Source organism: Garra rufa, chromosome 1 (assembly GCF_049309525.1).
Source record: "Garra rufa chromosome 1, GarRuf1.0, whole genome shotgun sequence".
Lineage (NCBI taxonomy): Eukaryota > Metazoa > Chordata > Actinopteri > Cypriniformes > Cyprinidae > Garra > Garra rufa.
In genome coordinates, this window is record NC_133361.1 from 98,126,031 (window position 1) to 98,147,291 (window position 21,261).

The window sequence follows — 21,261 nt, forward strand, 5'->3', positions numbered from 1 at the left end:
TGTTGTTTTAAAGTCTTTTATGTGAACCTTGTAAATAAACCAAATCTATTTAAACCAATCTTCTTTTATGTCTCATTCTTTTAACCACTAGTCATCTCTCACAGTTAAATCTGACCCCATTTTAGTCTTGTAACTCGGCTGATAAGGCCGATTGTTACACTTGGATGGGAGACCGCCTGGGAATACCAGGTGCTGTAAGCTTTTGCCTTTTCTTCACTATTTATATAATATGCTGGCTTTTACGGAGGCTGATCTTTAAATAGCCCACTTTTTGGGGCAGCCCTCGCTTACGGCCATACCGCGCTGAGAGCGCCCGATCTCGTCTGATCTCGGAAGCTAAGCAGCGTCGGGCCTGCTTAGTACTTGGATGGGAGACCGCCTGGGAATACCAGGTGCTGTAAGCATTTGTCTTTTCTTCACTATTTATATAATATGCTGGCTTTTAGAAAGACGTGTTTTACCGCTCTATTTATTACAATCATTTAAATGTATTATAGAGTTTTAAGTGTTTTACATGTTTTTTAGGCCATTTTATTACTCTTAACATTTTAAGTGAGTGTGTGTCTTTAAAAAATGGATGGTTGGCCTGCCATGTGACTAGACACATGACAGGAAGCAGGAAGTACAACTGTATAAGAGAGCAGCATGACAAACAAAGGACAGTCACCAAACTGTTGGATTGAGGAGTTGCTAATTTTAGAGCTCACCTTTCCATTCACCACCTGCAAACTTTGGATTACACTTTCTGTGGATTGTATATACACTGGTGGACACTCACATTGGACTTATCAACACACTGGGGTTCTTGGACTGTTTTTAGGGTATGGACAAATGAACTGTATTCTTTTAACAGAGTTTACCTGTTTTTAGGGTATGGACAAATGAACTGTATTCTTTTAACAGAGTTTACCTAGTTTTATCGTGTTGTTTTAAAGTCTTTTATGTGAACCTTGTAAATACACCAAATCTATTTAAACCAATTTTCTTTTATGTCTCATTCTTTTAACCACTAGTCATCTCTCACAGTTAAATCGGACCCCATTTTAGTCTTGTAACTCGGCTGATAAGGCCGATTGTTACACTTTTATGGGAGACCGCCTGGGAATACCAGGTGCTGTAAGCTTTTGCCTTTTCTTCACTATTTATATAATATGCTGGCTTTTACGGAGGCTGATCTTTAAATAGCCCACTTTTTGGAGCAGCCCTCGCTTATGGCCATACCGCGCTGACAGCGCCCGATCTCGTCTGATCTCGGAAGCTAAGCAGCGTCGGGCCAGGTTAGTACTTGGATGCGAGACCGCCTGGGAATACCAGGTGCTGTAAGCTTTTGCCTTTTCTTCACTATTTATATAATATGCTGGCTTTTACGGAGGCTGATCTTTAAATAGCCCACTTTTTGGAGCAGCCCTCGCTTATGGCCATACCGCGCTGAGAGCGCCCGATCTCGTCTGATCTCGGAAGCTACGCAGCGTCGGGCCTGGTTAGTACTTGGATGGGAGACCGCCTGGGAATACCAGGTGCTGTAAGCTTTTGCCTTTTCTTCACTATTTATATAATATGCTGGCTTTTAGAAAGACGTGTTTTACCGCTCTATTTATTACAATCATTTACATGTATTATAGAGTTTTAAGTGTTTTACATGTTTTTTAGGCCATTTTATTACTCTTAACATTTTAAGTGTATGTGTCTTTAATAAATGGATGGTTGGCCTGTCATGTGACTAGACACATGACAGGAAGCAGGAAGTACAACTGTATAAGAGAGCAGCATGACAAACAAAGGACAGTCACCAAACTGTTGGATTGAGGAGTTGCTAATTTTAGAGCTCACCTTTCCATTCACCACCTGCAAACTTTGGATTACACTTTCTGTGGATTGTATATACACTGGTGGACACTCACATTGGACTTATCAACACACTGGGGTTCTTGGACTGTTTTTAGGGTATGGACAAATGAACTGTATTCTTTTAACAGAGTTTACCTGTTTTTAGGGTATGGACAAATGAACTGTATTCTTTTAACAGAGTTTACCTAGTTTTATCGTGTTGTTTTAAAGTCTTTTATGTGAACCTTGTAAATACACCAAATCTATTTAAACCAATTTTCTTTTATGTCTCATTCTTTTAACCACTAGTCATCTCTCACAGTTAAATCGGACCCCATTTTAGTCTTGTAACTCGGCTGATAAGGCCGATTGTTACACTTTTATGGGAGACCGCCTGGGAATACCAGGTGCTGTAAGCTTTTGCCTTTTCTTCACTATTTATATAATATGCTGGCTTTTACGGAGGCTGATCTTTAAATAGCCCACTTTTTGGAGCAGCCCTCGCTTATGGCCATACCGCGCTGACAGCGCCCGATCTCGTCTGATCTCGGAAGCTAAGCAGCGTCGGGCCTGGTTAGTACTTGGATGGGAGACAGCCTGGGAATACCAGGTGCTGTAAGCTTTTGCCTTTTCTTCACTATTTATATAATATGCTGGCTTTTACGGAGGCTGATCTTTAAATAGCCCACTTTTTGGAGCAGCCCTCGCTTATGGCCATACCGCGCTGAGAGCGCCCGATCTCGTCTGATCTCGGAAGCTACGCAGCGTCGGGCCTGGTTAGTACTTGGATGGGAGACCTCCTGGGAATACCAGGTGCTGTAAGCTTTTGCCTTTTCTTCACTATTTATATAATATGCTGGCTTTTAGAAAGACGTGTTTTACCGCTCTATTTATTACAATCATTTAAATGTATTATAGAGTTTTAAGTGTTTTACATGTTTTTTAGGCCATTTTATTACTCTTAACATTTTAAGTGAGTGTGTGTCTTTAAAAATGGATGGTTGGCCTGCCATGTGACTAGACACATGACAGGAAGCAGGAAGTACAACTGTATAAGAGAGCAGCATGACAAACAAAGAACAGTCATCAAACTGTTGGATTGAGGAGTTGCTAATTTTAGAGCTCACCTTTCCATTCACCACCTGCAAACTTTGGATTACACTTTCTGTGGATTGTATATACACCGGTGGACACTCACATTGGACTTATCAACACACTGGGATTCTTGGACTGTTTTTAGGGTATGGACAAATGAACTGTATTCTTTTAACAGCGTTTACCTCGTTTTATCGTGTTGTTTTAAAGTCTTTTATGTGAACCTTGTAAATAAACCAAATCTATTTAAACCAATCTTCTTTTATGTCTCATTCTTTTAACCACTAGTCATCTCTCACAGTTAAATCTGACCCCATTTTAGTCTTGTAACTCGGCTGATAAGGCCGATTGTTACACTTGGATGGGAGACCGCCTGGGAATACCAGGTGCTGTAAGCTTTTGCCTTTTCTTCACTATTTATATAATATGCTGGCTTTTACGGAGGCTGATCTTTAAATAGCCCACTTTTTGGAGCAGCCCTCGCTTACGGCCATACCGCGCTGAGAGCGCCCGATCTCGTCTGATCTCGGAAGCTAAGCAGCGTCGGGCCTGCTTAGTACTTGGATGGGAGACCGCCTGGGAATACCAGGTGCTGTAAGCTTTTGCCTTTTCTTCACTATTTATATAATATGCTGGCTTTTAGAAAGACGTGTTTTACCGCTCTATTTATTACAATCATTTAAATGTATTATAGAGTTTTAAGTGTTTTACATGTTTTTTAGGCCATTTTATTACTCTTAACATTTTAAGTGAGTGTGTGTCTTTAAAAAATGGATGGTTGGCCTGCCATGTGACTAGACACATGACAGGAAGCAGGAAGTACATCTGTATAAGAGAGCAGCATGACAAACAAAGGACAGTCACCAAACTGTTGGATTGAGGAGTTGCTAATTTTAGAGCTCACCTTTCCATTCACCACCTGCAAACTTTGGATTACACTTTCTGTGGATTGTATATACACCGGTGGACACTCACATTGGACTTATCAACACACTGGGATTCTTGGACTGTTTTTAGGGTATGGACAAATGAACTGTATTCTTTTAACAGCGTTTACCTCGTTTTATCGTGTTGTTTTAAAGTCTTTTATGTGAACCTTGTAAATAAACCAAATCTATTTAAACCAATCTTCTTTTATGTCTCATTCTTTTAACCACTAGTCATCTCTCACAGTTAAATCTGACCCCATTTTAGTCTTGTAACTCGGCTGATAAGGCCGATTGTTACACTTGGATGGGAGACCGCCTGGGAATACCAGGTGCTGTAAGCTTTTGCCTTTTCTTCACTATTTATATAATATGCTGGCTTTTACGGAGGCTGATCTTTAAATAGCCCACTTTTTGGAGCAGCCCTCGCTTACGGCCATACCGCGCTGAGAGCGCCCGATCTCGTCTGATCTCGGAAGCTAAGCAGCGTCGGGCCTGCTTAGTACTTGGATGGGAGACCGCCTGGGAATACCAGGTGCTGTAAGCATTTGCCTTTTCTTCACTATTTATATAATATGCTGGCTTTTACGGAGGCTGATCTTTAAATAGCCCACTTTTTGGAGCAGCCCTCGCTTACGGCCATACCGCGCTGAGAGCGCCCGATCTCGTCTGATCTCGGAAGCTAAGCAGCGTCGGGCCTGCTTAGTACTTGGATGGGAGACCGCCTGGGAATACCAGGTGCTGTAAGCTTTTGCCTTTTCTTCACTATTTATATAATATGCTGGCTTTTAGAAAGACGTGTTTTACCGCTCTATTTATTACAATCATTTAAATGTATTATAGAATTTTAAGTGTTTTACATGTTTTTTAGGCCATTTTATTACTCTTAACATTTTAAGTGAGTGTGTGTCTTTAAAAATGGATGGTTGGCCTGCCATGTGACTAGACACATGACAGGAAGCAGGAAGTACAACTGTATAAGAGAGCAGCATGACAAACAAAGGACAGTCACCAAACTGTTGGATTGAGGAGTTGCTAATTTTAGAGCTCACCTTTCCATTCACCACCTGCAAACTTTGGATTACACTTTCTGTGGATTGTATATACACCGGTGAACACTCACATTGGACTTATCAACACACTGGGATTCTTGGACTGTTTTTAGGGTATGGACAAATGAACTGTATTCTTTTAACAGCGTTTACCTCGTTTTATCGTGTTGTTTTAAAGTCTTTTATGTGAACCTTGTAAATAAACCAAATCTATTTAAACCAATCTTCTTTTATGTCTCATTCTTTTAACCACTAGTCATCTCTCACAGTTAAATCTGACCCCATTTTAGTCTTGTAACTCGGCTGATAAGGCCGATTGTTACACTTGGATGGGAGACCGCCTGGGAATACCAGGTGCTGTAAGCTTTTGCCTTTTCTTCACTATTTATATAATATGCTGGCTTTTACGGAGGCTGATCTTTAAATAGCCCACTTTTTGGAGCAGCCCTCGCTTACGGCCATACCGCGCTGAGAGCGCCCGATCTCGTCTGATCTCGGAAGCTAAGCAGCGTCGGGCCTGCTTAGTACTTGGATGGGAGACCGCCTGGGAATACCAGGTGCTGTAAGCTTTTGCCTTTTCTTCACTATTTATATAATATGCTGGCTTTTAGAAAGACGTGTTTTACCGCTCTATTTATTACAATCATTTAAATGTATTATAGAGTTTTAAGTGTTTTACATGTTTTTTAGGCCATTTTATTACTCTTAACATTTTAAGTGAGTGTGTGTCTTTAAAAAATGGATGGTTGGCCTGCCATGTGACTAGACACATGACAGGAAGCAGGAAGTACAACTGTATAAGAGAGCAGCATGACAAACAAAGGACAGTCACCAAACTGTTGGATTGAGGAGTTGCTAATTTTAGAGCTCACCTTTCCATTCACCACCTGCAAACTTTGGATTACACTTTCTGTGGATTGTATATACACCGGTGGACACTCACATTGGACTTATCAACACACTGGGATTCTTGGACTGTTTTTAGGGTATGGACAAATGAACTGTATTCTTTTAACAGCGTTTACCTCGTTTTATCGTGTTGTTTTAAAGTCTTTTATGTGAACCTTGTAAATAAACCAAATCTATTTAAACCAATCTTCTTTTATGTCTCATTCTTTTAACCACTAGTCATCTCTCACAGTTAAATCTGACCCCATTTTAGTCTTGTAACTCGGCTGATAAGGCCGATTGTTACACTTGGATGGGAGACCGCCTGGGAATACCAGGTGCTGTAAGCTTTTGCCTTTTCTTCACTATTTATATAATATGCTGGCTTTTACGGAGGCTGATCTTTAAATGGCCCACTTTTTGGAGCAGCCCTCGCTTACGGCCATACCGCGCTGAGAGCGCCCGATCTCGTCTGATCTCGGAAGCTAAGCAGCGTCGGGCCTGCTTAGTACTTGGATGGGAGACCGCCTGGGAATACCAGGTGCTGTAAGCTTTTGCCTTTTCTTCACTATTTATATAATATGCTGGCTTTTAGAAAGACGTGTTTTACCGCTCTATTTATTACAATCATTTAAATGTATTATAGAGTTTTAAGTGTTTTACATGTTTTTTAGGCCATTTTATTACTCTTAACATTTTAAGTGAGTGTGTGTCTTTAAAAAATGGATGGTTGGCCTGCCATGTGACTAGACACATGACAGGAAGCAGGAAGTACAACTGTATAAGAGAGCAGCATGACCAACAAAGGACAGTCACCAAACTGTTGGATTGAGGAGTTGCTAATTTTAGAGCTCACCTTTCCATTCACCACCTGCAAACTTTGGATTACACTTTCTGTGGATTGTATATACACCGGTGGACACTCACATTGGACTTATCAACACACTGGGATTCTTGGACTGTTTTTAGGGTATGGACAAATGAACTGTATTCTTTTAACAGCGTTTACCTCGTTTTATCGTGTTGTTTTAAAGTCTTTTATGTGAACCTTGTAAATAAACCAAATCTATTTAAACCAATCTTCTTTTATGTCTCATTCTTTTAACCACTAGTCATCTCTCACAGTTAAATCTGACCCCATTTTAGTCTTGTAACTCGGCTGATAAGGCCGATTGTTACACTTGGATGGGAGACCGCCTGGGAATACCAGGTGCTGTAAGCTTTTGCCTTTTCTTCACTATTTATATAATATGCTGGCTTTTACGGAGGCTGATCTTTAAATAGCCCACTTTTTGGAGCAGCCCTCGCTTACGGCCATACCGCGCTGAGAGCGCCCGATCTCGTCTGATCTCGGAAGCTAAGCAGCGTCGGGCCTGCTTAGTACTTGGATGGGAGACCGCCTGGGAATACCAGGTGCTGTAAGCATTTGCCTTTTCTTCACTATTTATATAATATGCTGGCTTTTACGGAGGCTGATCTTTAAATAGCCCACTTTTTGGAGCAGCCCTCGCTTACGGCCATACCGCGCTGAGAGCGCCCGATCTCGTCTGATCTCGGAAGCTAAGCAGCGTCGGGCCTGCTTAGTACTTGGATGGGAGACCGCCTGGGAATACCAGGTGCTGTAAGCTTTTGCCTTTTCTTCACTATTTATATAATATGCTGGCTTTTAGAAAGACGTGTTTTACCGCTCTATTTATTACAATCATTTAAATGTATTATAGAATTTTAAGTGTTTTACATGTTTTTTAGGCCATTTTATTACTCTTAACATTTTAAGTGAGTGTGTGTCTTTAAAAATGGATGGTTGGCCTGCCATGTGACTAGACACATGACAGGAAGCAGGAAGTACAACTGTATAAGAGAGCAGCATGACAAACAAAGGACAGTCACCAAACTGTTGGATTGAGGAGTTGCTAATTTTAGAGCTCACCTTTCCATTCACCACCTGCAAACTTTGGATTACACTTTCTGTGGATTGTATATACACCGGTGAACACTCACATTGGACTTATCAACACACTGGGATTCTTGGACTGTTTTTAGGGTATGGACAAATGAACTGTATTCTTTTAACAGCGTTTACCTCGTTTTATCGTGTTGTTTTAAAGTCTTTTATGTGAACCTTGTAAATAAACCAAATCTATTTAAACCAATCTTCTTTTATGTCTCATTCTTTTAACCACTAGTCATCTCTCACAGTTAAATCTGACCCCATTTTAGTCTTGTAACTCGGCTGATAAGGCCGATTGTTACACTTGGATGGGAGACCGCCTGGGAATACCAGGTGCTGTAAGCTTTTGCCTTTTCTTCACTATTTATATAATATGCTGGCTTTTACGGAGGCTGATCTTTAAATAGCCCACTTTTTGGAGCAGCCCTCGCTTACGGCCATACCGCGCTGAGAGCGCCCGATCTCGTCTGATCTCGGAAGCTAAGCAGCGTCGGGCCTGCTTAGTACTTGGATGGGAGACCGCCTGGGAATACCAGGTGCTGTAAGCTTTTGCCTTTTCTTCACTATTTATATAATATGCTGGCTTTTAGAAAGACGTGTTTTACCGCTCTATTTATTACAATCATTTAAATGTATTATAGAGTTTTAAGTGTTTTACATGTTTTTTAGGCCATTTTATTACTCTTAACATTTTAAGTGAGTGTGTGTCTTTAAAAAATGGATGGTTGGCCTGCCATGTGACTAGACACATGACAGGAAGCAGGAAGTACAACTGTATAAGAGAGCAGCATGACAAACAAAGGACAGTCACCAAACTGTTGGATTGAGGAGTTGCTAATTTTAGAGCTCACCTTTCCATTCACCACCTGCAAACTTTGGATTACACTTTCTGTGGATTGTATATACACCGGTGGACACTCACATTGGACTTATCAACACACTGGGATTCTTGGACTGTTTTTAGGGTATGGACAAATGAACTGTATTCTTTTAACAGCGTTTACCTCGTTTTATCGTGTTGTTTTAAAGTCTTTTATGTGAACCTTGTAAATAAACCAAATCTATTTAAACCAATCTTCTTTTATGTCTCATTCTTTTAACCACTAGTCATCTCTCACAGTTAAATCTGACCCCATTTTAGTCTTGTAACTCGGCTGATAAGGCCGATTGTTACACTTGGATGGGAGACCGCCTGGGAATACCAGGTGCTGTAAGCTTTTGCCTTTTCTTCACTATTTATATAATATGCTGGCTTTTACGGAGGCTGATCTTTAAATGGCCCACTTTTTGGAGCAGCCCTCGCTTACGGCCATACCGCGCTGAGAGCGCCCGATCTCGTCTGATCTCGGAAGCTAAGCAGCGTCGGGCCTGCTTAGTACTTGGATGGGAGACCGCCTGGGAATACCAGGTGCTGTAAGCTTTTGCCTTTTCTTCACTATTTATATAATATGCTGGCTTTTAGAAAGACGTGTTTTACCGCTCTATTTATTACAATCATTTAAATGTATTATAGAGTTTTAAGTGTTTTACATGTTTTTTAGGCCATTTTATTACTCTTAACATTTTAAGTGAGTGTGTGTCTTTAAAAAATGGATGGTTGGCCTGCCATGTGACTAGACACATGACAGGAAGCAGGAAGTACAACTGTATAAGAGAGCAGCATGACCAACAAAGGACAGTCACCAAACTGTTGGATTGAGGAGTTGCTAATTTTAGAGCTCACCTTTCCATTCACCACCTGCAAACTTTGGATTACACTTTCTGTGGATTGTATATACACCGGTGGACACTCACATTGGACTTATCAACACACTGGGATTCTTGGACTGTTTTTAGGGTATGGACAAATGAACTGTATTCTTTTAACAGCGTTTACCTCGTTTTATCGTGTTGTTTTAAAGTCTTTTATGTGAACCTTGTAAATAAACCAAATCTATTTAAACCAATCTTCTTTTATGTCTCATTCTTTTAACCACTAGTCATCTCTCACAGTTAAATCTGACCCCATTTTAGTCTTGTAACTCGGCTGATAAGGCCGATTGTTACACTTGGATGGGAGACCGCCTGGGAATACCAGGTGCTGTAAGCTTTTGCCTTTTCTTCACTATTTATATAATATGCTGGCTTTTACGGAGGCTGATCTTTAAATAGCCCACTTTTTGGTGCAGCCCTCGCTTACGGCCATACCGCGCTGAGAGCGCCCGATCTCGTCTGATCTCGGAAGCTAAGCAGCGTCGGGCCTGCTTAGTACTTGGATGGGAGACCGCCTGGGAATACCAGGTGCTGTAAGCTTTTGCCTTTTCTTCACTATTTATATAATATGCTGGCTTTTACGGAGGCTGATCTTTAAATAGCCCACTTTTTGGAGCAGCCCTCGCTTACGGCCATACCGCGCTGAGAGCGCCCGATCTCGTCTGATCTCGGAAGCTAAGCAGCGTCGGGCCTGCTTAGTACTTGGATGGGAGACCGCCTGGGAATACCAGGTGCTGTAAGCTTTTGCCTTTTCTTCACTATTTATATAATATGCTGGCTTTTAGAAAGACGTGTTTTACCGCTCTATTTATTACAATCATTTAAATGTATTATAGAGTTTTAAGTGTTTTACATGTTTTTTAGGCCATTTTATTACTCTTAACATTTTAAGTGAGTGTGTGTCTTTAAAAATGGATGGTTGGCCTGCCATGTGACTAGACACATGACAGGAAGCAGGAAGTACAACTGTATAAGAGAGCAGCATGACAAACAAAGAACAGTCATCAAACTGTTGGATTGAGGAGTTGCTAATTTTAGAGCTCACCTTTCCATTCACCACCTGCAAACTTTGGATTACACTTTCTGTGGATTGTATATACACCGGTGGACACTCACATTGGACTTATCAACACACTGGGATTCTTGGACTGTTTTTAGGGTATGGACAAATGAACTGTATTCTTTTAACAGCGTTTACCTCGTTTTATCGTGTTGTTTTAAAGTCTTTTATGTGAACCTTGTAAATAAACCAAATCTATTTAAACCAATCTTCTTTTATGTCTCATTCTTTTAACCACTAGTCATCTCTCACAGTTAAATCTGACCCCATTTTAGTCTTGTAACTCGGCTGATAAGGCCGATTGTTACACTTGGATGGGAGACCGCCTGGGAATACCAGGTGCTGTAAGCTTTTGCCTTTTCTTCACTATTTATATAATATGCTGGCTTTTACGGAGGCTGATCTTTAAATAGCCCACTTTTTGGAGCAGCCCTCGCTTACGGCCATACCGCGCTGAGAGCGCCCGATCTCGTCTGATCTCGGAAGCTAAGCAGCGTCGGGCCTGCTTAGTACTTGGATGGGAGACCGCCTGGGAATACCAGGTGCTGTAAGCTTTTGCCTTTTCTTCACTATTTATATAATATGCTGGCTTTTAGAAAGACGTGTTTTACCGCTCTATTTATTACAATCATTTAAATGTATTATAGAGTTTTAAGTGTTTTACATGTTTTTTAGGCCATTTTATTACTCTTAACATTTTAAGTGAGTGTGTGTCTTTAAAAAATGGATGGTTGGCCTGCCATGTGACTAGACACATGACAGGAAGCAGGAAGTACATCTGTATAAGAGAGCAGCATGACAAACAAAGGACAGTCACCAAACTGTTGGATTGAGGAGTTGCTAATTTTAGAGCTCACCTTTCCATTCACCACCTGCAAACTTTGGATTACACTTTCTGTGGATTGTATATACACCGGTGGACACTCACATTGGACTTATCAACACACTGGGATTCTTGGACTGTTTTTAGGGTATGGACAAATGAACTGTATTCTTTTAACAGCGTTTACCTCGTTTTATCGTGTTGTTTTAAAGTCTTTTATGTGAACCTTGTAAATAAACCAAATCTATTTAAACCAATCTTCTTTTATGTCTCATTCTTTTAACCACTAGTCATCTCTCACAGTTAAATCTGACCCCATTTTAGTCTTGTAACTCGGCTGATAAGGCCGATTGTTACACTTGGATGGGAGACCGCCTGGGAATACCAGGTGCTGTAAGCTTTTGCCTTTTCTTCACTATTTATATAATATGCTGGCTTTTACGGAGGCTGATCTTTAAATAGCCCACTTTTTGGAGCAGCCCTCGCTTACGGCCATACCACCCTGAGGGCGCTAGAGAGCCAGCAGGTAGTGCTAGGTTTGCAGTGCAGAGATACTCTCTGAATCCATTTGTTTGACAATCTCTTTTCTGAAATACTTAATTTTCTTTTTGATTTTGGACTTTGGGAATTCGTTGTTGGAAAGTCAGAGTTAACCCTGATCACTTCCCCCAACAGCTTAGGCTGTGTGGGGGACTTTTTGGACTCTTCCTGGTTGAAGCATGCTGCAGATGCACATCATGGCTGCAGACAAAGAAACAGTGCAAACAACAATGATAAAAGGTAGCAATGGGAAGAATGAAGAGGACGATCAAAGAAGTGGAAAAGACAACCAAGTAGTGATTCAAAAGCAGCAGAAAACAAACAAAGTCACAGGAGATCTGCAGAGAGAAAGAGAAGAAAACAACCAAGGAGTGCAAGGAGGAACAAAAGGAAAATATAGCAAAGACCTGACATTGGAGGTGGAAGTGGAGGGAACAGAAAAGATTTCCATGATGGATTTGCTGAGGGGAGTAAAGAAGGAGTGTGGAGAGGTGATCGGCTGCAGAGTGAGAGGTGAAAGGATGTATGAACTCACAATGAAGGATGAAGAGGCAAAGCATAAACTAATGGATGGCGTGAGAGTACAAGGAGTGATGGTGCATGCAAGGGAAGTTATGAATAATGACATGGTGGTGTCTTTTATAAACTTGCCAGTATACTTAGAGGATGAGAAGATACTCTTCAAACTACAAGAGTGGGGAGTACGACCACTCTCACCAATAAAACGTCGGTTATGGCCTGGAACGGATATAGCTGATGGAACCCGGTTCTTAAAGGTTCGTTTTACGGAACAGGTATGTTCACTTCCATACTCCACAAAGTTTGAGACTCTGAGAGGCACCGAATATTTTCGCGTCATCCATGATAGACAAGTACGTGTTTGCAGACTTTGTATCAAGCCAGGGCACATATTCAGAGAGTGCCCTGAATTAAAGTGCTTCAAATGTGGTGGAGGAGGACATTATGCAAGAGATTGTGAAGAATGGATGCGATTAGAGAGAGAGCGAGTAGTTGGACAAGAAGATGATGAAAGGAGGTACAGTGATCTGACAGAGGAACAAGAGGTGGAAGTGGCTGGTGTTGTGAGCGGGGGAGGTAAAGATGGAGCTGAGGCTGGTGAAAAAAGAAGCAAAATGGAGCGGCGAGACAGAATTGGGAGCAAGGGTGAAAAGGATGGCGAGGAGGAGGAGATGGAACAGTCGGAACAGAGCGAGGAAGACAAAGGTGAAAGTAAAGTGAAAGGAAAAGGTAAAGAGGATGAAAAGAAAGAGATGGAACAGGAACTGAAAGAAAGTAAAGGTGAAGAAAATAGGAATGGGGGACAAAAAGATGGACTGAAAGCAAAGATTAAAAGACTCAGTGCAAAGAGGAAGTCTGAGACGGACGGAGAACAGAGTGAACAGATCAAGGAACCACGGGCAGGTATTTGATGCCTTATTTAATTATATGTGGTTTTGTTTTTCAATTTTATTTAGTTTTCTTTAGCTACTCTCATGGCCACTGTAACTTCAATAAATATAAATGGGTTAAGGAATAAAAGCAAGATGAAAGAGTTATTATTTACATATAGGAGTGATATAATTTGTATACAGGAGACAAATTGGGAAGAGGATAAAGTGAGAGAGATGAGAGAGGAGTGGAGAGGGGATATTTATTATAATAATGGAGCAAAAAATGCAAGAGGTGTGGCAGTACTTTTTAAAAAAGATAGTGTCAAAGGTATAAGGGAGGTATATAAAGATCAGAGGGGAAGGATCTTGGTAGTTGAATTTACATATAGAGATATAGATTTTAGATTAATAAATATATACGTTCCGAATATAGAAGTAGATAGGAGGGAAATATTGGAAGAATTAAAAGAATTAGTTGTGGGGAAATGTATTGTAGTGGGGGATTTTAATATAAAATGTAGCAGATTAGATGTGGGCAAGGGCGTAAAATTTAGATGGGAGAAATCTAGGGGAATGTTGATGGAGATAATGAGAGAGAAGGGGTTAATAGATGTGTGGAGGTATGAAAATCCAGAAAAAAGAGAATTTACTAGGAGGCAATTAAAAGAAGGTATATTAAAACAGAGTAGAATAGATTTAGTGTTAGTTAAGGAGGAAATCATTAGATACATAGATGGGACAAGGCATCAAGGAAATAGTTTAAGTGATCATGATGGTGTTAGGTTCAGAATTAAGATAGGGAGTGAGGAGGTAGGAGGAGGGATGTGGATATTGAATGCAGGATACATTGGAGAGGAAGAATATGAGATACAGATGAAGGATCTAATAAATAGAGAAAATGAGAAGATAGATGAGTATAAAAGAGAGGGAGGATTAGATGACAGAATAGGGGAAAGATGGGAGAAAATGAAAGACCAGATTAAGTTCATCAGTATAAAATATAGTAAGAAAAGATGGGAAAAGATGAAGAAGGAAGAAGAGTTGCTGAAAGAAAGATTGAGGGAAGAATTAAACAAGGCTGAAGATGAAGAAGGATATAGTATGGAAAAATATATAGAGGCTAAGATAGCACTGGAGAAATTTGAGAGGGAGAAATGTAGAGGAGCAATTCTAAGAAGTAGGGCAAAATATGCATTAGAAGGTGAGAAATGTACAGGGTATTTCTTAGGGCTAGAGAAAAGGAGACAAAGTAAAACATATATAAACGAAATAAATACAAAGGAAGGCAAAACAACAAAAGACTACGTAGAGATTTTGGAGAGAGTGCAAGAATTCTATGAAGATTTATACAAGAGGGGAGGAGCAGATGAGAAAATCATAGAGGAAGTATTAGAAAGTGTAGGGAATATTCTAAGTGAGGAAGATAGGGAATGGTGTGATAAGGAGATAGAGGAAGAGGAGGTGAAAGAGGCAATAGGGGGGTTGAAAAATGGAAAAAGTCCGGGGAGTGATGGGATCGGTATTGAATGGTATAAAACATATAAGGAAGGGGTAGCACCAATTCTAGTTGAAGTTTTTAAGGGGATAGAAAGAACAGGAGTAGTGCAAGATAGAATGGTGGAGGGAGTGATAGCTTTAGTGTATAAGAAGGGAAATAGATTAGATATGGAGAACTATAGACCAATCAGTCTATTAAATGTGGATTATAAAATACTGACTAAAGTTTTAGCGAATAGAGTGAAAAGAGTGATAGGAAGTATAGTTCAACCAACACAGAGTTACAGTATACCAGGCAGGGATATAGCGGACACGATAGGGACCGTTAGGGATGTTATGGAGCATATGAAACGAGATGAGAAGGGAGGGATAGTATTAGGGATTGATTGGAATAAAGCTTTTGATAGAGTGGAACACAAATATTTATTTAGGGTATTAGAGAAGTTTGGATTTGGGGTGAAAGTGATAGGATGGATAAGAAGACTATATGAAAAAGCAAAAAGTTGCATAAAAATAAATGGAGTGCTAACAGACAAGTTCGATGTAGGAAGATCAGTAAGACAGGGATGTCCCCTGTCTGCATTATTGTATGCCATTTCAGTAGAGCCTCTAGCTACTTTAATTAAGAGAGATAAAAGAGTAGTGGGCATTGAGTTGCCATATGGAGGGATGTGTACTATAAACCAATATGCAGATGATACTACAATCACAGTGAGAGAAGGAAACAGTGTAAAAAGAGTTTTAGAGATAGTGAAGAGGTATGGGAAGGCATCAGGGGCAAAAATAAATATGGAGAAATCAGAACTAATGTATATAGGGGAGGTAGAGAGAGTAGAGGTAGGGTTAAGAGTGGAGGAAAGATATGTGAAAGTATTAGGGGTATATTTAGGGGTGCAAAGCAAAGAGGCAAGAGATGTGACTTGGACCGGGGTGATTAACAAAATAAGAACAGTATGTGCAGCATGGAAAGGGAGAAAATTGAAATTAAATGGGAAAGTAATAGTGGTAAATAGCCTGTTATTGTCAGTATGTGTGTATGTGATGAGTGTAATGGAAATGCCAGGGTGGGTGTTGAATGAATTGAATAAAATTGTAGGTGATTTTATATGGGGCGGCAAAGGGGTGAAAATTGCACAGAAAACATTGGTGGGTAAGAGATGGGAAGGGGGTTTAAACTTGATGGACTTAGAAACAAAAAGAGCCGCAATGAGAATAAAAACGGTAATAAAATATATGGGAGGGAGATGGGATTATGGATGGAAGGAGTTCTTAAGAAAGTATGTTGATGACGTGGGAGGAATAGGAGATAATGGTTGGTACATGGGCTTCAAGCAATCAATGACGGGAGGAATACCAGAAATATATCGGGAGGTTTTAGAGGCATGGAGGCATTTCCTACCCAAATTAGAGTATGAGTGTGAAGATATAAATGTGATTAAAAATCTGCCACTATTTCTGAATGAAAAAATTAAGTATAAAAATAAAACATTGTATGAACATAAATTTATAGAAGGGGGCATAAAACAAGTAAAGGATATAATGTACGAAGTTATTCCAGGATTTCTTAGAGATAACTGCATTTATGATTCTGTGTGTGATTTAGATGGAATGGAGAATAGAGAGAAAGTGAATACAATATATGACAAAATTAAAACAAGTATACCCTTGCAATGGACTAAGGTGATTAAAAGTGAATGTGTCTCTAAAGAAGAGCAATGTATGCCAGAGATGTATGTGCATGATAATGGTGAAAAGTACAAAATTAAGAATATGAGTGTAAAGAATGTATACAGGAGATTAATCGGTGATGTTATAAAAGAACCAGCGGCAGAAAAAGTGTGGAAGAAAGTGTTTGAGGATCTGGATGTGAAAAAAATCTGGTCAAACCTAAATATAAAATACAACAGTATTGATTGTGAGAACAATGACTTTCTGATAAGACATAATAGAATTTACACGAATGTGGTGTTAAATAAAATAAACAATGATGTCAATGTGATGTGTGATGTGTGTGATAATGGCCATGAGAGTTTTTTACATTATTTTCTGAGATGTGAAGCTTTGGTTGGTTTCTTTGATTTTCTTAAAAGTATATTAATAGAAAACTGGGGTGTGCAAGTGAAGTCAGAGGAGGAATGGGGGAAAATATTTTTGTTTGGAATTGTTGGGAAAAGGAAAAAAAGGGATATCTGTCTAATTAATTTTCTTTTAAGTCATGCTAGACTAGCAGTGGTTCTAAGAAGGAACTATGCACATTTTGAGGGTAGGACGATGAAAGTTAAAGATATATTTAAGTTAATAACACAAAGAGATGTGGAGTTGATTTGTAAGTTTGGAGAGAAAAAGGCAAAAGAATTTGTTATAGACACAAATAAGTTCATATATCAAGATGTGGGTGGGAAAATCTGCTTTAATTGGTAGGAAGCAATCATTTGATTTGAGAAGGGTAGTAGACATATCTCTTGTATATTTCATTTATGTATCTGTATTTTCCTTTTTTTGTGCAAAATAATGGATGTCAATTGAAAGATGACTCATATGAATGTAACAAATTGTGTTGAGTGAGTGTGAATGTGATGGAAAACTGTAATTGAAAATTTGTGAATTGAAAATAAAAAAAAGATAAAAAAAAAAAAAAGAGAGCGCCCGATCTCGTCTGATCTCGGAAGCTAAGCAGCGTCGGGCCTGCTTAGTACTTGGATGGGAGACCGTCTGGGAATACCAGGTGCTGTAAGCATTTGCCTTTTCTTCACTATTTATATAATATGCTGGCTTTTACGGAGGCGGATCTTTAAATAGCCCACTTTTTGGAGCAGCCCTCGCTTACGGCCATACCGCGCTGAGAGCGCCCGATCTCGTCTGATCTCGGAAGCTAAGCAGCGTCGGGCCTGCTTAGTACTTGGATGGGAGACCGCCTGGGAATACCAGGTGCTGTAAGCTTTTGCCTTTTCTTCACTATTTATATAATATGCTGGCTTTTAGAAAGACGTGTTTTACCGCTCTATTTATTACAATCATTTAAATGTATTATAGAGTTTTAAGTGTTTTACATGTTTTTTAGGCCATTTTATTACTCTTAACATTTTAAGTGAGTGTGTGTCTTTAAAAAATGGATGGTTGGCCTGCCATGTGACTAGACACATGACAGGAAGCAGGAAGTACAACTGTATAAGAGAGCAGCATGACAAACAAAGGACAGTCACCAAACTGTTGGATTGAGGAGTTGCTAATTTTAGAGCTCACCTTTCCATTCACCACCTGCAAACTTTGGATTACACTTTCTGTGGATTGTATATACACCGGTGGACACTCACATTGGACTTATCAACACACTGGGGTTCTTGGACTGTTTTTAGGGTATGGGCAAATGAACTGTATTCTTTTAACAGAGTTTACCTGTTTTTAGGGTATGGACAAATGAACTGTATTCTTTTAACAGAGTTTACCTAGTTTTATCGTGTTGTTTTAAAGTCTTTTATGTGAACCTTGTAAATACACCAAATCTATTTAAACCAATTTTCTTTTATGTCTCATTCTTTTAACCACTAGTCATCTCTCACAGTTAAATCTGACCCCATTTTAGTCTTGTAACTCGGCTGATAAGGCCGATTGTTACACTTTTATGGGAGACCGCCTGGGAATACCAGGTGCTGTAAGCTTTTGCCTTTTCTTCACTATTTATATAATATGCTGGCTTTTACGGAGGCTGATCTTTAAATAGCCCACTTTTTGGAGCAGCCCTCGCTTATGGCCATACCGCGCTGAGAGCGCCCGATCTCGTCTGATCTCGGAAGCTACGCAGCGTCGGGCCTGGTTAGTACTTGGATGGGAGACCTCCTGGGAATACCAGGTGCTGTAAGCTTTTGCCTTTTCTTCACTATTTATATAATATGCTGGCTTTTACGGAGGCTGATCTTTAAATAGCCCACTTTTTGGAGCAGCCCTCGCTTATGGCCATACCGCGCTGAGAGCGCCCGATCTCGTCTGATCTCGGAAGCTAAGCAGCGTCGGGCCTGGTTAGTACTTGGATGGGAGACCGCCTGGGAATACCAGGTGCTGTAAGCTTTTGCCTTTTCTTCACTATTTATATAATATGCTGGCTTTTAGAAAGACGTGTTTTACCGCTCTATTTATTACAATCATTTAAATGTATTATAGAGTTTTAAGTGTTTTACATGTTTTTTAGGCCATTTTATTACTCTTAACATTTTAAGTGTATGTGTCTTTAATAAATGGATGGTTGGCCTGTCATGTGACTAGACACATGACAGGAAGCAGGAAGTACAACTGTATAAGAGAGCAGCATGACAAACAAAGGACAGTCACCAAACTGTTGGATTGAGGAGTTGCTAATTTTAGAGCTCACCTTTCCATTCACCACCTGCAAACTTTGGATTACACTTTCTGTGGATTGTATATACACTGGTGGACACTCACATTGGACTTATCAACACACTGGGGTTCTTGGACTGTTTTTAGGGTATGGACAAATGAACTGTATTCTTTTAACAGAGTTTACCTGTTTTTAGGGTATGGACAAATGAACTGTATTCTTTTAACAGAGTTTACCTAGTTTCATCGTGTTGTTTTAAAGTCTTTTATGTGAATCTTGTAAATACACCAAATCTATTTAAACCAATTTTCTTTTATGTCTCATTCTTTTAACCACTAGTCATCTCTCACAGTTAAATCTGACCCCATTTTAGTCTTGTAACTCGGCTGATAAGGCCGATTGTTACACTTTTATGGGAGACCGCCTGGGAATACCAGGTGCTGTAAGCTTTTGCCTTTTCTTCACTATTTATATAATATGCTGGCTTTTACGGAGGCTGATCTTTAAATAGCCCACTTTTTGGAGCAGCCCTCGCTTATGGCCATACCGCGCTGAGAGCGCCCGATCTCGTCTGATCTCGGAAGCTACGCAGCGTCGGGCCTGGTTAGTACTTGGATGGGAGACCTCCTGGGAATACCAGGTGCTGTAAGCTTTTGCCTTTTCTTCACTATTTATATAATATGCTGGCTTTTACGGAGGCTGATCTTTAAATAGCCCACTTTTTGGAGCAGCCCTCGCTTATGGCCATACCGCGCTGAGAGCGCCCGATCTCGTCTGATCTCGGAAGCTAAGCAGCGTCGGTCCTGGTTAGTACTTGGATGGGAGACCGCCTGGGAATACCAGGTGCTGTAAGCTTTTGCCTTTTCTTCACTATTTATATAATATGCTGGCTTTTACGGAGGCTGATCTTTAAATAGCCCACTTTTTGGAGCAGCCCTCGCTTATGGCCATACCGCGCTGAGAGCGCCCGATCTCGTCTGATCTCGGAAGCTAAGCAGCGTCGGGCCTGGTTAGTACTTGGGTGGGAGACCGCCTGGGAATGGCTCATGACCCCTCCAAGTCCCTATCCTGGGTCCTGATCACTGTGAAAAAAAAAAGTAAACAGATTAGCAGGAGAGGAGAGGGGAGGGGCCATATGGAAATAGACAGAAGAGAGGAGAGGGGAGGGATATCAATACTAAGTCTTATTTACCTCTGAAATGGTTTACTGTTCTTTTTTATGTTTTTGTGAATAAGACCATGCAGACTAGAATCTCTGACTTGAATGTTTTATTAAGTATTATAAAACGGTTAGTTCCATTCCTCAATTCTGATTGGTCAGCAGCTGTGTCGTATTCATGATACAGCACGGCTTTGACCGCTTCACTCAACGGTTTTGTGTATCATTGAACCTCCTTAGCAACGTAAACAAAGCTTTAGGAGTTAGGGACTACTTTTTACAGCGGAAGGCAGTTAATGATTTTACTTTATGAAAACGTACAACCTAATATATATATAAATTAATATATATTTTTGATCTTAATATTTTTATTGTGTGGTAACCGTTTTATATGCCTAATTTATTCATGATACAGCACGGCCTCTCGAACCTTATTGCTTAATAATAAGATGTCTGTCACATAATGTAACAAACATAATGCTTTAATTAAAACAATAAAAAACAAGTAATGTAACAAATGTGTTTGCTCATATCTGTTTGAAGTATGAATGAATGCACTTTACAAATAAACTTGAGACTTTTAGTTACAATGTTTGCAAGATCACTGAAAAAAAAATCTAAGAAACTATATTAGGGTACTTGAACAAAGTGTAATTTGCTCATATCTGAGATATTATTCACTCTATTGGCCCCATTCGCCCTGGGAGCATGTAAAATGTACACATAAAAGGGCCTTAATGGAATTTTAGAAAAAGACTTTATCTTTACCTTACTGGTAAGTAATTCAGCCTCTCTTATACTCAATACAGTTTCATGTGACAGTCTTTACCTCTATAAAGTGGACAAATGGGGAAACAGCAGTGAAAGGAATCATATATTTGGAAACATTCTTTTATTTTATTTGTTCGACAATATATATCTACATATCAGAAATAAATAAACAACACAACAACAATAACAATAACAC

The 21,261-nt window shown here is 39.9% G+C and overlaps 22 non-coding genes and 1 pseudogene across 22 annotated transcripts; all 23 read left to right on the forward strand.

The window, feature by feature from the left end:
• Window positions 1-285: 285 nt before the first annotated feature.
• On the forward strand, window positions 286-404 carry LOC141312472 (5S ribosomal RNA). Its single transcript, XR_012349234.1, has one exon. It is a non-coding gene; the product is annotated as a 5S ribosomal RNA (ribosomal RNA).
• Window positions 405-1,207: 803 nt separating this feature from the next.
• On the forward strand, window positions 1,208-1,326 carry LOC141317924 (5S ribosomal RNA). Its single transcript, XR_012352273.1, has one exon. It is a non-coding gene; the product is annotated as a 5S ribosomal RNA (ribosomal RNA).
• An 84-nt stretch (window positions 1,327-1,410) lies between these two features.
• LOC141317732 (5S ribosomal RNA) lies at window positions 1,411-1,529 on the forward strand. Its single transcript, XR_012352093.1, has one exon. It is a non-coding gene; the product is annotated as a 5S ribosomal RNA (ribosomal RNA).
• An 801-nt stretch (window positions 1,530-2,330) lies between these two features.
• On the forward strand, window positions 2,331-2,449 carry LOC141318359 (5S ribosomal RNA). The gene has a single exon (XR_012352679.1). It is a non-coding gene; the product is annotated as a 5S ribosomal RNA (ribosomal RNA).
• Window positions 2,450-2,533: 84 nt separating this feature from the next.
• On the forward strand, window positions 2,534-2,652 carry LOC141317426 (5S ribosomal RNA). Its single transcript, XR_012351807.1, has one exon. It is a non-coding gene; the product is annotated as a 5S ribosomal RNA (ribosomal RNA).
• Window positions 2,653-3,404: 752 nt separating this feature from the next.
• On the forward strand, window positions 3,405-3,523 carry LOC141299444 (5S ribosomal RNA). Its single transcript, XR_012341776.1, has one exon. It is a non-coding gene; the product is annotated as a 5S ribosomal RNA (ribosomal RNA).
• A 753-nt stretch (window positions 3,524-4,276) lies between these two features.
• LOC141312483 (5S ribosomal RNA) lies at window positions 4,277-4,395 on the forward strand. Its single transcript, XR_012349235.1, has one exon. It is a non-coding gene; the product is annotated as a 5S ribosomal RNA (ribosomal RNA).
• An 84-nt stretch (window positions 4,396-4,479) lies between these two features.
• Window positions 4,480-4,598, forward strand: LOC141299451 (5S ribosomal RNA). The gene has a single exon (XR_012341777.1). It is a non-coding gene; the product is annotated as a 5S ribosomal RNA (ribosomal RNA).
• A 752-nt stretch (window positions 4,599-5,350) lies between these two features.
• On the forward strand, window positions 5,351-5,469 carry LOC141299458 (5S ribosomal RNA). The gene has a single exon (XR_012341778.1). It is a non-coding gene; the product is annotated as a 5S ribosomal RNA (ribosomal RNA).
• Window positions 5,470-6,222: 753 nt separating this feature from the next.
• On the forward strand, window positions 6,223-6,341 carry LOC141299466 (5S ribosomal RNA). The gene has a single exon (XR_012341779.1). It is a non-coding gene; the product is annotated as a 5S ribosomal RNA (ribosomal RNA).
• Window positions 6,342-7,094: 753 nt separating this feature from the next.
• Window positions 7,095-7,213, forward strand: LOC141312494 (5S ribosomal RNA). Its single transcript, XR_012349236.1, has one exon. It is a non-coding gene; the product is annotated as a 5S ribosomal RNA (ribosomal RNA).
• An 84-nt stretch (window positions 7,214-7,297) lies between these two features.
• Window positions 7,298-7,416, forward strand: LOC141299473 (5S ribosomal RNA). Its single transcript, XR_012341780.1, has one exon. It is a non-coding gene; the product is annotated as a 5S ribosomal RNA (ribosomal RNA).
• Window positions 7,417-8,168: 752 nt separating this feature from the next.
• Window positions 8,169-8,287, forward strand: LOC141299480 (5S ribosomal RNA). The gene has a single exon (XR_012341782.1). It is a non-coding gene; the product is annotated as a 5S ribosomal RNA (ribosomal RNA).
• A 753-nt stretch (window positions 8,288-9,040) lies between these two features.
• Window positions 9,041-9,159, forward strand: LOC141299488 (5S ribosomal RNA). The gene has a single exon (XR_012341783.1). It is a non-coding gene; the product is annotated as a 5S ribosomal RNA (ribosomal RNA).
• Window positions 9,160-9,912: 753 nt separating this feature from the next.
• On the forward strand, window positions 9,913-10,031 carry LOC141299495 (5S ribosomal RNA). Its single transcript, XR_012341784.1, has one exon. It is a non-coding gene; the product is annotated as a 5S ribosomal RNA (ribosomal RNA).
• Window positions 10,032-10,115: 84 nt separating this feature from the next.
• LOC141299505 (5S ribosomal RNA) lies at window positions 10,116-10,234 on the forward strand. Its single transcript, XR_012341786.1, has one exon. It is a non-coding gene; the product is annotated as a 5S ribosomal RNA (ribosomal RNA).
• A 752-nt stretch (window positions 10,235-10,986) lies between these two features.
• LOC141299510 (5S ribosomal RNA) lies at window positions 10,987-11,105 on the forward strand. The gene has a single exon (XR_012341787.1). It is a non-coding gene; the product is annotated as a 5S ribosomal RNA (ribosomal RNA).
• Window positions 11,106-17,623: 6,518 nt separating this feature from the next.
• Window positions 17,624-17,742, forward strand: LOC141299517 (5S ribosomal RNA). The gene has a single exon (XR_012341788.1). It is a non-coding gene; the product is annotated as a 5S ribosomal RNA (ribosomal RNA).
• Window positions 17,743-18,545: 803 nt separating this feature from the next.
• Window positions 18,546-18,664, forward strand: LOC141317427 (5S ribosomal RNA). Its single transcript, XR_012351808.1, has one exon. It is a non-coding gene; the product is annotated as a 5S ribosomal RNA (ribosomal RNA).
• An 84-nt stretch (window positions 18,665-18,748) lies between these two features.
• On the forward strand, window positions 18,749-18,867 carry LOC141292483 (5S ribosomal RNA). The gene has a single exon (XR_012340524.1). It is a non-coding gene; the product is annotated as a 5S ribosomal RNA (ribosomal RNA).
• An 801-nt stretch (window positions 18,868-19,668) lies between these two features.
• On the forward strand, window positions 19,669-19,787 carry LOC141317428 (5S ribosomal RNA). The gene has a single exon (XR_012351809.1). It is a non-coding gene; the product is annotated as a 5S ribosomal RNA (ribosomal RNA).
• Window positions 19,788-19,871: 84 nt separating this feature from the next.
• Window positions 19,872-19,990, forward strand: LOC141315215 (5S ribosomal RNA). Its single transcript, XR_012350763.1, has one exon. It is a non-coding gene; the product is annotated as a 5S ribosomal RNA (ribosomal RNA).
• An 84-nt stretch (window positions 19,991-20,074) lies between these two features.
• LOC141346623 (5S ribosomal RNA) lies at window positions 20,075-20,197 on the forward strand (annotated as a pseudogene).
• The last annotated feature ends 1,064 nt before the right edge of the window (window positions 20,198-21,261 follow it).